We start from the raw sequence: 14,193 nt of genomic DNA, 5'->3' as shown, positions 1-14,193 counted from the left end.
TGGGAAAACACCTGCAGTGCATGAATAATTCTCCTTGAGTTAATATGCTTTCATTCAGTGCTGATTAACTCTATTTATACCTCATCTATGGTGATGAGAGCAATGTGATTCATTCCTTTATTTCTGTAAGTCTCTGATAAACTGCATTTATTCGCCACCTCTGACCCCCTCACGTGCACACTGCCTATTAATCCTCCTCAGCCCAGGCTGCTGCTACTATCCCAGACCCTTCAGCAGCCATCAAGCAGCTGCTTCTCATTTTCCTCCTTTCATTTAAAAGCACCTGCTACAAAAATGTGGGTCGAGGGAGAAAATGGACTGGAAATTTCACTGTGATGGCGAGGGAGGGGGTGTGTACTTTGTGTGCATAATACCCAGCTCTGTAGGGTGCACGTCCTGTAGTGAAGTCTTGAAGTGTTGCTGAAGGAATAATGATCCAATGTGATCGGTTTGCTGTATTCAGTCCTGGATGAGTGACAGCTGCATGATAAGGCATCCTGGCCACAACGTGACATGCCGGACGTGAACATCTTGAAAGCATATTTTGCCATCGGAGTCACTGAAAACTGACCTGTGCCTTGGGATAGGTTTTTTCTTTTCCCTGTTGTTTTCAAGCCTCTGTCTCCTGCCCTGAGTCAGAGCTACAGAGTTCATGAACTGTGGTTTACTTTTCCAGCAGGCTGATTGAGACACGTTACAGCTACACAGTGTCTCCTGAGGCTGGCAGGGTGAGGGCACAGAGACCTTGGCTGTACGAAACGTTCCTGCTCCCATCAACACAGTGCCACCCAGACCCAGCACCAAAACGTGTCTTAGGGTATGGGATGTGAAATAGAGATATCTGACTGCTTGCAGGAGGTAGAGATGCTCTTTTGCTCCTTTGCAAGTGGAGATGCACAAGTACCCAGTGCAAATGCTGCTAATAAAACCCCTCACATTCACAACAAAAGAACAGACATGCATTCGAGCCCAGCCTGAAAGAAAACTGGAGAAGCTCCACTTTGGTTGTCAGCATCGCTTGTCACTCTAGGAATCATTTAGGCTTTGCTGGGCTGGTGGTTGGCCTGTGTTTTCTTGTGAGCTCCCTTCCAGCTCCCCAGGCACGAGTATTGCAGAGCCTCTGGGTTTCCATTACCGCAGGCAACCATTTTAAAACTTCAAAATATTACCTGGGGATCACTTCAGATCAGAGTTGTGGAGCAATTTGGGTTGGAAGGGACTGCTGGAAGCCATCTGGTCCAACCCCCCATGCACAGCATAAGTAACTCCAAAATTAAGCCAGGGCCTTTCCCAGCTGAGCTGTGAAAATCTGTATGGGTGCAGATTGCTCAGCCTTTGCAGGTGACCCATTCCCATGTCACCATCCAGAGCCACGCTTAATGGAGAAGTGATTTGTCTCATAACTGCAATTTTCAGGGCCTGTAGCACCTTCTGTAATCCCAGAAACGTGGCATTTCTGCTCAGCCTTGTCCATGCTCTTCCCACAGCTCAGCATGTGCTTTCCTGGGCCAGGACAGGCTGGATTCCCTGGTCAGGATGAAATGCCTCCTCTAAGACCTGCTGCCCACCACTGAGCTGTGGATCTTTTCCCTCCGACTTTCTGAGGGCATGTTCCTCCTTTGCATTTTCCTTTGATCATCGTTTCAAAATCTTGAAGGGATTCAGCTGTCGGCTCTGTTTATCTTCCTACCCTTTCTTCTCATTCAAGGTTTCCGAACACCTTCCCCAGGAGCGAGATAAAGGCTTACACTCAAACCCTGGCCCTTATGTCTAATTCCCCAGCCTGCCTGCCTCTCCTCACCGGCCTTGTCAGGCTTAAATGTGGTTGCACGGTTCTGGCAGATGCTTCAAGATAGCTCACTGTCTTCTGGGTGCTCAGCTGCAGGGCTTGCTGGGCCCAGGATTGGCAGCTCTGCTCCCTTTCCACAGGTTAGAAGGGAAGATCTCCCCTTACTGCTGCACCAAGAATCTGAGGGGACCTCTGAGATGCAAGCTGGGAAATTGGGGATCATTGGGGAAAATGGGTTTGGCCTTCAGTCCCACTGATCAGGACTCTTTGCCATGGTCTTTACCTGCTTTGGAGGATGGACATCAGGGTCAGCCTTGCTTTGTCTCCTCTTGGCTTTTCTCAGCGCTACGTCTTTAATTTTGGCTCTCTTTGCTGTGACTTTTCTCACTTGCAAGGCACACTCACTCCCCAGTATCAGCCCTCCCACGACAGCTACAAGGTGTAACTCCAGTAGATTTGCTACCAAAATACTCCTCACTCCCCACCCTGGGCTCCCAGCGCTCCTCTCCTGCTGCATCCCGACGCTTTTCCAGCCCGGTTCAGCTCGGGTGGGGTCTGCAGCTGGTGCAGCTGGTGCTGTTGGGTTACACGGCTGTACCCACGTCTGGCAAACCTCTCTGCCCCTCGCACTGCCCCGCACGTTGCTCCCCCTGCCCTCCAGCGCTCGGCGTGCGGGCTGGCACCAGGCACATTCCGGAGCCACGCTTAATGGAGAAGTGATTTGTCTCATAACTGCAGCTTTACACAGTGTGCTCCTGTGGGCGTTACAAATTGCTAAGCAGATTTAAAGTGTTCTTTGAGTTGCAAACTGCAGTATTTCTCCACATAGTGATTATTATTCATCTTTTCCAAGACACCGTGGGCCTGATCCTGCAATCTGCACTCCTATTAAAGTCAGTGCTGTGGGAGTACTGCCGGCTTACAGACGGCAGGAGTAAGACCCAATTAATTTTGCTGCAGGGAAGAGTAGGGCAGCAAACAAGATTTTTTTTTTTTTTCCTGTGCATGTGTATTTTCTTGTTCCTTGGGCATTTGCAAAGCTGTACGTCTGGGTGTGGGCTGCTGGCCTGCACAGCAGAGGTGTGCTTGCAAGCTTCCAGGCTCTCTGGGGACAAGTCCTCCCTTGCCCTGCCTCTCCTTCTTACTTCAATTTTCGTGCAATGACCAGAAAGCCTTCAGAAATGTCAGCAAAACTGCTCCACAGACATAACAACTTCTCCTTTGCTCCAGCTGATGTTGTCCAACACCATCATGTTTGCTTTTAATACAGGTAAGCCTGTTTTTCACCAGAGAGCTGGTAGTTCTGGCTTCTCCTCTTGAGCCATGGATGTGGTGGGAAGGGACAGGCACAGATCATGACCTGAACTCTGAGCTGCACCAGCAGCTGGGACCATCCCCTGCGTGATGCTGCAGAGAGCATTTATGAGTCTGTCCCCCACCCAGCACCAGGGTCCGTCCATGGGCAATTCAGAAAAAGCCCCTCTGACCCTTTACCCACCCTCTTCTCCGAGGAAGGCAGCTCAGAGCTCTGCAAACCAGCAGCTCTCCTCCAGCTACTGGTTCCCTGTGCTCTCCCTGCCCGGAGGTGGTGGCACCAGGGTGGAGTCACCATTGTGCTTCAAGGAGCTAAAGCCCACGAGAGAGCTGCCGTGGTGGCTCAGCCTCTGAGCCCCTGGGCTGTCCCATTGCTTTCAGCATCAGAGGAAGGTGGCTGCTGCTGCAGGCCGTGGTAGCAGGGGGGAGCAGCCTTGTACTCCCTCTGATTGAGGCTTTGCCACCTCCGTCTGAGGCTGGAGACCTTCCACCAGGCACAGCTGATGGGCGATGAGGCAGCAGCCAGCATCGTGGCGTGAGGTGTTCATGGAAACGTGTTGCTAAGCAAAGAGGATATTGTGCTTTGTACCAACTAGGGCTTTTTTAGCTTGTGAGATTGCATGCCTTGAGGAAAGTTGTAGCAGCTTGGTCTACTAGTAACAAATACATGGTCTTGAGGCCAAGGATGAGCTGGAGTCACCCAGCCAAGAGGAGGGTGTTTCTGTCTGTGTGACAATGGGACAGCTGGTGTCCTTAGCAGCTTAGGGCTCCTCAAGCCCCACTGGGCTTTGGAAATGAGCCCCCACTGTGCTGGGAAACCTCTGCCTCCTTGCTTCAGCCCCCAGAAGCACAGTGATGCCTGGGTGAAAACCAGTATCTCCCTCTTACTGGCTTCAGAAACCTTTCTGGGCTTTCTCCTGGCCTCCCAGAAAGCTGTGACAACTGTCTTGTCCACTCCCAAGAGGCCGGTGCCAGCCAGAAACATCTTAAGGTGTGAAAAATGCTCAAAAATGTATGCAAAAAGCAAGTGGAAAAAGGTCACGATTACTTACTTTTCTGCCATGTGCATGTATAATAATGAACCTTGGGAGTGAGGCCATGTTAGTCCTAATTACAGCTCTTTAAATATTTATACAGCTTAATCTGTTCGCCTTGCTCTTTGGTATGTTCCAACATATCTGTAGGGCTGACCTTTCTAACTCAGCCCCATTTGTATGCTTTACAGGTCTCTGGATAGCTATTACTTTGCTTTACCTGAAAAGGGGAAAATGCATCACACCGGAGGAGTAAACTCTAGGTGATAGGAACACAGTGTTAAATAAAACCAGGAGGAGACGAACACAGTCTCCCCTCTCAAAGTCTCTTATGCAGATCCTTAACTAATGCAAAACCAGGAGGTTTCAGGAAAATTAGCCACCAAATGTGCCATGAAGAATCAGTGGAGACAACCACACTTATTTTCATATGTGACCTCCATCAAATTGGAGATGATATCTGCAGCAGTAACAGAGTAGTACATTAACCCCCTCTGTCACCTCTCAGTGCTTCATTATAACAGCTCTACTTAAATGTAATGGGAATGGCTGGGAGATGGATGAGGTGCTCGTGGCTGTGGCGTAGAACTAGCTGTGCAGCCAGTCCCTTCCTTAGCCATCTTCTTCAAGTCCTTCTTTCCTATACCTTTCCTTCAACAGACCTAGGAATTTCAGGTTTATTTCCAAAGAACTACTCGCAAACCTGAGAAAATCTGAAATGTTAGTTATTATCCTCCATCCTTGGATGAGCTCCGTTTCCCATTCTGTATAACAAACATCTAGGGGACAAATCCAAGAAGAAACCATCCCATAATGAGCCTGTGAAGAATTTGGCAAACTACAGGCAGTCTATAAACAGCACCACTGAAATCACAATCAGTATATACAGAAGAGCTGGGCAGCTCTGAGGATTTTGGTCACCCTGGTAATTTGAAGAACCTCTAGTGTAGCGTGCCTCATCCTGAGCACACTTATGAACCTATTATGTAGGCAAAACAACACATTTGTACTTCCAGGTGCTTCCAGAAAACCTCCATTAAGGAGACGTTACACTGGAGTAACTTAATTAGTTTGCTTTAAAAGTGTCTGGTGTCCTTATGCTGCTCACTTCTATACCAAAATTGCTGGCCACTCAGTGTGGGTCTGAAATAATGAATAAATTCAGGCCAGGGACCTTTGTCTGGCCCTGAGGCCAACTGGCACAGATTCGCTTCTTCCAGTCTACAACAGATCTGATTCTGGGGCTCATCTGGTCCCCATGTGCTGCCCCTGTGGTCCTAATGTGACATTCTCAGTATTTATTTATTTATTTTTCCTGTGCAGATGAGCTACAAACGCACTGCAGTTGATCAGGGTGAGATTTTTTAGAGTGAATGGGTGTGTGTGCACGCACTGAAGTGTGGAAGAAGCACGGCACTGGTGGAGGGAGGGCTGTGTGGGGAGGATGAGCCAAGGTCTGGTTTGGGACCGTTCCCTGGGGCACGCTGCCCTCCTTGCCGTGCCATGGCACCGAATTTCAGGGTACTAGCTGCCACCAGCCAGGGCCAGGCCAGGCAATAAGATGATCAAAGGTTCATTTCAAACTGTGGTTGGCCAGCAACTTTCCAGCAAAGTTTCAGCCCAACAGGTGCTCTCTTCAAATCTTGAATATTTACTGTGGGAAGTGTTAGGTTCAGCAGACCAAATCTGAGGCCAGGCTCTAGTGCCTTCTAGTGCCTCCTGGATCAACATCCCCAGGATGTTTTCTACTTAGAAAGTCTGTTCCTGGATTAAGCCTTGAATTTATGGGTCTTTGGCTCTAATTTGCTGAAATTCTGAAGGAAAAAAAAAAAAAAAAAGCAGAAACAGAGAAATGTTACTTTTGGTGAACCAGTACTTCTGCTATTCATCTCACTCTGGTAGCAGTGTTGCATTTCTGGTAGGTTTCCAAACCCTATCCAAGTGATACTGCTCCTTACTGGGGCCCCTGCATAGCTGGGCTATATTTTTGCAGATACCATTCCTGGTGTTACAGATGTGCTATATAGATAAGGCTGCTAGATAGAACAGTGATGGAATTGACCATTTTCCCAGAACCACGCTGTTGACTTTGAGTAACAAGAGAAAGGTTATCCCTCCCCAGCATTACTTTGGACCTTAGAAGTGCCCCAGGTCTCCGAAGGGCCTGGTGAGGGGGGCATCAGCGAGGGCAGACAGGGATGGCACAGCAGGGATGGATGACCCAGCAGATCTGGGCAGTGCACCCAAATACCTTGAGAAGGACTTTGCTGAACACAGGGCAGAGATGTCCTCCAGCAGTAGACATTTATAAATGCACATATAATATATAATATATAATATATAAATACGAATTTATATATGTGGGTAATATATAAAAACTCTTTTCTTCAGGTGCTGCCTCTATGTGCTTAGCACTCAACCCTCTTTCCCTCTGCACACACACCAAACTCAGAACAAAATTGTCGGAGACTTACAGGTGTGCTCCCTGCAGCCATCAGGGAGGCTGCTACCCTCGTGTCCCAGCCTGGCACTGGCAGCCTGCTCAGTCCCATATATGTGCCAGTGATACATCCCAAGCAGGAAAGCTCTCTACAAGATGTTCCCCAGCTCATTATTTCACTCAGCTGATTAAGAGGAGAGGTACCAGCAGCGAGCTCCTAACCAAGACACAGGGGCTGACCAAAGCACATGCAGATTTCAAGGTATTATGAAGACTGCTGGAGAACCCAGTGACTTTGCAGCTTATTTTTACATATCTACAGGCTCTGAGTGAAGGAAAATAAAGTCCATAGGGCACAACACACCTCTGCAAGGCAAAGCTGCTCCCACTCCTGTAGCCACGAGGAAAGGCACAGGCATCCAGCTGGCTCCGGTGTGCCCACTGCCTCTTCAGCCAAGACCTACATGTATTTGGAGTTTGTACCCAGGTAATGTCCTCCATCTACTGAGTGCTGCTTCATTCCCTTCTGCTTCTCCTGCCCAGCATTTGCTGTAGGGGTCAGCCTGTGGAGGCGCCCCGTGAGATCGCCTCCTCCTGAAGGGAGCTGGAGAGTGGGAAGGGAGGAGGTGAATGGCATGCCTGAAATGTGGGAAAAGAAACATTTAATCAAGGTTGCCATGGAAACTAGGAATGGACAATAAGTACTCCGGGGTTTTATCATTTCCCTTAGCACTTGTAACACACAACCTGTGTGAAGAGGAGTGTTATCACACGCAGGGAGACTGACAAATACCTGAATGGGAAAAAAATGTGTGAGAAAATCTGTGCCAAGGCCTGTTGAATCCATCCCAACAGAGGGGCTGCACGGACAGAGGGGAGGTGGCACTTTGGGGGGCTCCTAAAGAAAAGGAATGGGGACCCTGGAAAGGGGAAGTGTATGGGTAACACAAAGGGAGACAGCTGGGGGGCACTGCGTTTGGCACAAGAGCTGAGCAGAGAGCCCCATGCAACCCAGAGCATGTGCCATCCTGGGGCTCTTGTTACTGCCAGCCCCACTTTGGCACCTTCATAGAATCACAGAAACATAGAACTGCTTGGGTTGGAAGGGACCTTAAGGATCACCCAGTTCCAACTCCATGCCATGGGCAGGGACACCTCCCACCAGACCAGGTTGTCCAAGGCCTCATCCAATCTGGCCTTGAACACCCCCAGGGATGGGGCATCCACAGCTTCTCTGGACCTTCCAGTGGTCCTACACATCCTCACTCCAACCAGGCACCTCTTTTGTAGCTGTTGTGTTTGTGTGTTTCCTCACCCAGGTCTGTTTTTTTACTCAACAAGCCACGTATCACTTTCCCCACTCAAATTCATTTTGGCGCATTTGACTGGAAAAGGTCACGTAGATCCAGCTCAACCCCCCAATGACAGATCGTGCCCACACACCATCAATACATCAGAGAAGAAGACATTTCCTTGGTTACAATGCTTTCACAGGCCAAAAATCACTCTCTGTCCTCAGCACACCAAATATCCATTATGCTGTGGTCATGACTACTCTGGTCATTTCTCAGAGGTACGTTCCTCATCTGCCTAAAATATTAAATTTCTGCCTCCTGCTCCCACCCACATTCCCACTCCAATATTTCCTTCAGGATGTCTCTGTTGTTCTTACGGATGTGCAAAAAAACTGCAGGCACTTATCACATGAGGCACATCATGATGAGAAACACCTACCCTCCTCATGAAGTGCCACCTCCCTCCTATCCATCTTCCTGAAGTACATGCCAGCGATCATCTGCAACTGCTCTGCACAAAGCCAAATAATTCTTCCTTCTTGCTGAAACCACCAACAAAGATCTTCCTTGGCCAGGCAAACAGCAAACACTGAATCCAGATGCCCGGAACAAGAAGAGGAACCATAATGCTCCTACCCTCTTTGGAAGCAAATAGTCCTTCTCTATCTCTTCAACCAGTCCTGATTTTTGCAATAAGAAAGTATCACAGGCCTTTCCATTCCACATTTATGTCAGAGAATATTTCATAGTGATCAACTGGCCTCTGCAAACACATGGAAAATACGGAAAATACCTTTTTGTGTTGGCAAAGACTAGGCCTGTGTGTCTATCTCACAACATTTGCTGTAGCTCTTTGCCCAGCCCCAGCTGGTGAGCTCTTGATCAACAGCAAAATGTGAGAGTTAATGGCAGTGTGGTTGCTCACTTGGTTGGGCACACTTGTGGCTGTGTTCTTGTAGCCCTGGGCTCTGCTCACATCTGTAGTTGGGCTTCGTCATCCAAAAGCTTTGCCACTAGCAGCAGCCATCCAGTTCTGCACCATTACCTGGGTCTTACCAGTCATTGCTGCTTATCTGAGTCCTGAAAAAAAGTTTTACCACGTAAAACTTCTTTAAATACGTGCTCTGCCAGATTCGATCCTGTAGCATCACCTCCTGCAGCTGTATTACCTCAGTAGCAAATGCCTTAGGAAACCCCAGATGCAAATTCTTCTGCCTGCCCAACTACAAATGCATGTGCCTAATCCCATCCATATTAATGAATCTCATAATCATAGCACTTAGCAGCATGTCCTCCATCTGCTGCCCAACAGTAATTTGAAAATGGTGCCAGGAACATTAATGGATGTCAGGAAAGGATGTGAATCACGGGAGTTTGGCAATTTAATACATGTACCCCTCCAGACCAGTATTTCTGTGGTTTGATAGGCGCCCCACGATGTACTGCCAGTAAATCTGTAGAGCACGGAACAGAGCAGGGGACCACTGGACCTCAGGACAACTCCCAAAGTACTGAACAGTGTGTGCAAAAGGACTGGCAGGAGAAGCATCTTAGAGTATTATGATAGTGTTACAAGGGAGGAAGACAAGTAAGTTTGATATAGTGCAGACAATATGTGAATATATAACTATACGCAGAGAAATACACCTGTAAAGATATGGCCAAAGCTCTAAAAAAGTCACTGTTTGATCTAGTTGGTCCAAAGGCAGGCTCTGAAATTCAGAGAAAGATGTGAATACTAGAGAGAGAGTGAAAACTGCAACCTGTCTTCCCAGTCAATAGCTGGGATTAAATCTGGAAGAGTTGTTTTTCACCACGGAGTTATAAGACTATATTGTGGCAGGTTTTCCATTTGAATCTGCTTTTTTATAGTAGGGAGAAACACATAGTTCAGTTGGCTTTCTGGGAGCAGAGTCTCTCTCTGGCTATTTCAATGTACATACTGATTTACGGCAAGCATGGTTTGAAGCACAGGCCTGCAGAGAATTCATGTTCCAGATAAATGCTTGCTTTTTGCTCGATGAGGCACTGGGATGAATAGGCTGTTGTTAGGTTAAATTCTTTCCTTGTTTCCAAGCAGGCCTCCCAGTAGCACTTGCAAAGATAAGAGGATCTGATCTCCAAATTCAGGGTGAAAGCTGATCTCTAGATCATGATGGAAATTATTCTCTTGTTTTCAAAGTATCGGGTAGTGGCCATAACTGCAGGCTGTTGTGTTAGTTCAGAGCCATAGAAAACACCCTATGTTGTTCATCCTAACCGAGATCGTTGCCACTCCATGGACATACACCCTCCTCTTCTTTTCTCACCGTTCTTCATTTGATACGTAACTTGACATTTTGCCTTGCTTGACATGTTGCTGTGTATCCTATATCCCCCAAAGCACACAAACAACTATGGGTCATGTTTGTTTGGTAACAGGTCTAGCAGCTGATGGACCTCCAAGCCGTCCGTGTGGGATATGGAGCTGGTTGGCATACAGAGATTTCTACCGTATAAATCTGAGGTCTTCTCCTTTATCACGTTGCTTCACAACGGAGATAAGTGTGTCCTACAAACACATTTGTGTTCATCTGAATCTTTTTATGGATTTGCTTTGACTATATTCATTCCATTTTTGTGTTTGCTTTCTACAGTTATCCTAGGGAACACATTTTCTGGTAGGAATACTCACAAGTGTGAATGCAGCGTGAAAACACATTTCAAACTCATAATAACAACCACTTACTTCACAAAATAATCCCAGAAAGTTACATTCAGCCACTTGGGAACAGAAACATATCATATCATCGGAATATCAACATCTCCCAAGGATCTGGCCACAAATGAGACACAGAGCACAGATTATTCCAATAAATTATTTAGCCAATAAGTCTGAACAATAGGTCCATATGTAAATACTGTGATCTCTTCTCAGATAATCTATGAAGAAAAATTATTCAGTTATGTGTCAGATGAATTATTCAACCAAAGGCTTGGAAAATAACTGAGATTCAAAACATTTGTTCGTACAGAAATCCTCCTTTTTATCAATTAATCTTGTTAGGAAGTTGGCTTCTGGCATAGGAAAAACTGAAAGAAAACGAAGCAGAACGGTTTCTTGCTGAAGAGCACTGAATATATGTAAACAAAATCCTTGGTTTAAATGTAGAGAAGGAGTCTTTGCAAGCTAGCAACTTTCTTAAATATTTCCTTTCCTTGAGTTTGTAAAGTTATGCCGATATGCAAATGCAACACCTCAAAATTTCTGCAGAGATGCTCGAGGTCATAGTTAACACATTTCTCAAATATACCCAATAAATTAGTAAAACAGTTCTTCGCATAGCTCCATTTGTTTCCTCTGCTGGGTCATGAACCACATTTCCTCCTTGCACCTCTCCTGAGTTGTATCACAGCACCCCACTAAGGAAAATATTAATACATATCTATTGACTCTCTCTTTCAAAACCACATTCAAATGCTTCTCCAAGAAAAGCAGCCTGTATCCCCCCCTGAGCATCGAAGTCTGCCATCTGGTAGGTTTGTACTTTATAGTCATTTAGAGGATATTAAATCTTCCTTTGTATGCAGAGAATTAAGTGGTGGAGGGGCTCCGTATTCTATTTAAAAAAATAAAATAATATAAAAGGGAGGAAAAAAAACAAAAACAGTTCGGAAAGTCATTGTGTCCAGAGAAGAATATTAGAGGGGCATTAAGTGGAAAGACAAAAGGCAAGCTAGCATCAACGCCTCGGAAAGCCGTAAATCATTCTGACTCCTCGGGTGGTTGGTTGAGTTCATTGTTACTTGGGTAATTATTGTCCTTCATCAGAACCTAAGCTTCTAAACAGATTTTGAAACAAAATCATCCCAAATGAGCAGCCAGGAAGACCTACTGGTGTCAAGGGGGAGTCGTGGAAAAAATATCTTCAAGTAGAGCCTTTAAGCAAACCCATAACTTTCCATCTACATTGCTAAGTTGCTTATTTTTAGAAAATTGGTACTTTTTTAGGCTGGTTTTTTTTTTGGTCACTGAGGAATTCTTGAAGGTAGCTGGTTTCTAATAGAGAAAAAGCCCCCAGACAAGGTTTTTGATTTACCTTTGGACTTTTGATGACTGTGTAACCTGGAGGCTCAGCCCCCTCCAAATCTGCTGTTGCAGCTGCTGGCAGGAGCATCTGCCTGCGTGTTCTGTCTCTCCTGCGTGGTGGAGGCTGGCTGCAGATGGATCAGGTATACCCAAAGAGAGAGTGAAGAGCCTGTAAATATATGGGCAAGCCAGAAATTTGGGGGACTTGTGTAAGATTTGATAATCTAAAGCGAAGTGCAGTGATTGAGCATACACTACTTGCAAAGACATAGGCCAGCAGCTTCCAAAACAGCTTCATGACCCTAGAAGGCTCAAGCAGGGCCATAAACCTCAGGTAGGTTCAGGTTAATTTCATTGTGATGCTGATATTTTGGGTTGTTTTAAGCATTCTGTCTGTGAGGATTCAAGAAACAGAAAAGTTGAGACCGTTGTGATGGACAGCATGACCACGAAAGGCAGAAGAGCTCTAAAATTGAAACCCACTGTACCACCTGCACTGGGGAAGTGCCCAGTGCCCTACAGAGGAGCCCTGCATTCAGACAAGTTCTCTAGAAATGTGGGGAAGCACAATAGCAACCATGAGCTCCCTTTTGTGCAATGCTGTAACCTCACTGCAAACTCAGCTGGACTTGAAGGACACGGCTGGCCCAGCAGCTGACCTGGGACCACACTCACCTCAGGGCTCTCAGAAAGTCTCCAAAAAGGGAATTCAACAGTTCTCGAATCATGGCAAAGATACAAGAAGCCCTCAGAAAATACAAGACATCTGTTTGCACACTGAAGTGATGACCCAGCCCAGGAGAGTGCCTGAAATACAAAGTAGACCCCTGTTAGTCATCTGGAGGAACCAGCTGCAAGCCCTCCTGCTCACATCGCCCCTGCAGGGACCAACAACCCTGCAACTAGCAGCAGCAGCAGCGGACCTCTGAAGCCCCCAGCTATTCCCCCGGATTCGCAGACAGTCGGATTCCTACCAGACTCATGTGTCAGCAGGTCATAAAAAGCCTTAAGTCGTCTTTTCTTTTCCTGGCATTCTGGAAGAAGTTGTGCTAACAATGAGCCACTGCTTGACAGCTCCGAATCCCAAGCTGTTGGGATACAGTGTGACTTCCAACATATTGCTTCCAGCCCCCACCACCCACGGGGAATGGCCTGGCAGGGGGAGCAGCACAGCCGGGTAGGAGGAGTCTCCAACAAAGAAATCCCTCGCTCCCTACGCTGAGCTAAAGGGCAGCACCCACATCACTCAATGCAATGAAGCCATTCAGCTTCTTGCTGAATGGTCAAAAGATCAGGAGCGAGTGGAAAACTTCATAAATTTTTGTGCTGCGTCGCCCGAATTGAAGGGTGAGTACTGAAAAATACCAAATCCGGAAAGGATGAGGGTTTTTTACCTTGAACTGCAACTTCAAACCCGTGCAGGAAAGCTAACTTTAGCGGGCTGAAGAAGGGAAAAAAAAATAAAATTAAACACCACCAATTGCTGTCACTGGACCTGGCTTTGCTCCAAGGTCTGTCAGGGCTGAGATTGATTGGGATGTATGGTATCCAGGAAACAGTCAGCACCTTCAGCTGGTTATAAAGCCATTTTAATTGTCTCGCTACCACCATGGCAACCATACTGACAGCCACGGGCTCCAGGAGAGACGGGATGTTCGAGGGGAGCCCTGTGCCTGTACACCACACCTGGCGATGCAGTGATTCAGGCGGGTACAACCTTGCTCAGACGCCAGAAGGGACCAAATTTGGAGAAGGAAAGGAAGTCAGGACTGTAATGCATAGTATCCTGTTAAAACAGCAGCATTAGCCATAATAATTTAAGCGAACCTTTGGTGTTTTATGGTGGACCCCATTGTGGTAGTGCCTGCAGGTGTAAGGGATGCCAAGAACGACCTCTGCAGCAGCACACAGCCACGTGGGTACCTTACATACCCTGCTCCAAGTAACACCGTGGCATGACCAGATTTTCCAACCCAACAGCTTCAGTACCAGGCAGGAATTGATCCCTTTTTCTGGTGCCTGGTTTACGTGAGAGCTGAGCCAGCTCAGCCCATGCTTGGACCGAGCAGCTGTGCTGCCTGGGCTTTCCTTCAGGATATTTAGCCAATGTGACTTCATGTATTGCAAGATGCTTCACAACAATGCCTTTTAAAATAATCAAATATCTGCAAATGAATTAGAAATCCTTCTCTCCCCTGTCTCTGCAAAACATTACTCAGCCAAATGTAGCTGGAAAATTGAAGGACTGAGAA

The 14,193-nt window shown here is 46.9% G+C and overlaps 1 long non-coding RNA gene across 1 annotated transcript; it reads right to left on the bottom strand.

Annotated features, from left to right (window-relative positions):
* Window positions 1-9,047: 9,047 nt before the first annotated feature.
* On the bottom strand, window positions 9,048-13,068 carry LOC116490358. Its single transcript, XR_004253358.1, has 3 exons — window positions 12,916-13,068; window positions 12,617-12,748; window positions 9,048-12,110 (listed from the first exon to the last, which is right to left on the bottom strand). It is a non-coding gene; the product is annotated as an uncharacterized LOC116490358 (long non-coding RNA).
* Window positions 13,069-14,193: the final 1,125 nt, after the last annotated feature.

The sequence above is a fragment of the Aythya fuligula genome, chromosome 5 (genome assembly GCF_009819795.1).
Source record: "Aythya fuligula isolate bAytFul2 chromosome 5, bAytFul2.pri, whole genome shotgun sequence".
Taxonomy (NCBI): Eukaryota; Metazoa; Chordata; class Aves; order Anseriformes; family Anatidae; genus Aythya; species Aythya fuligula.
This window is presented reverse-complemented; position numbering and strand designations above follow the sequence as displayed.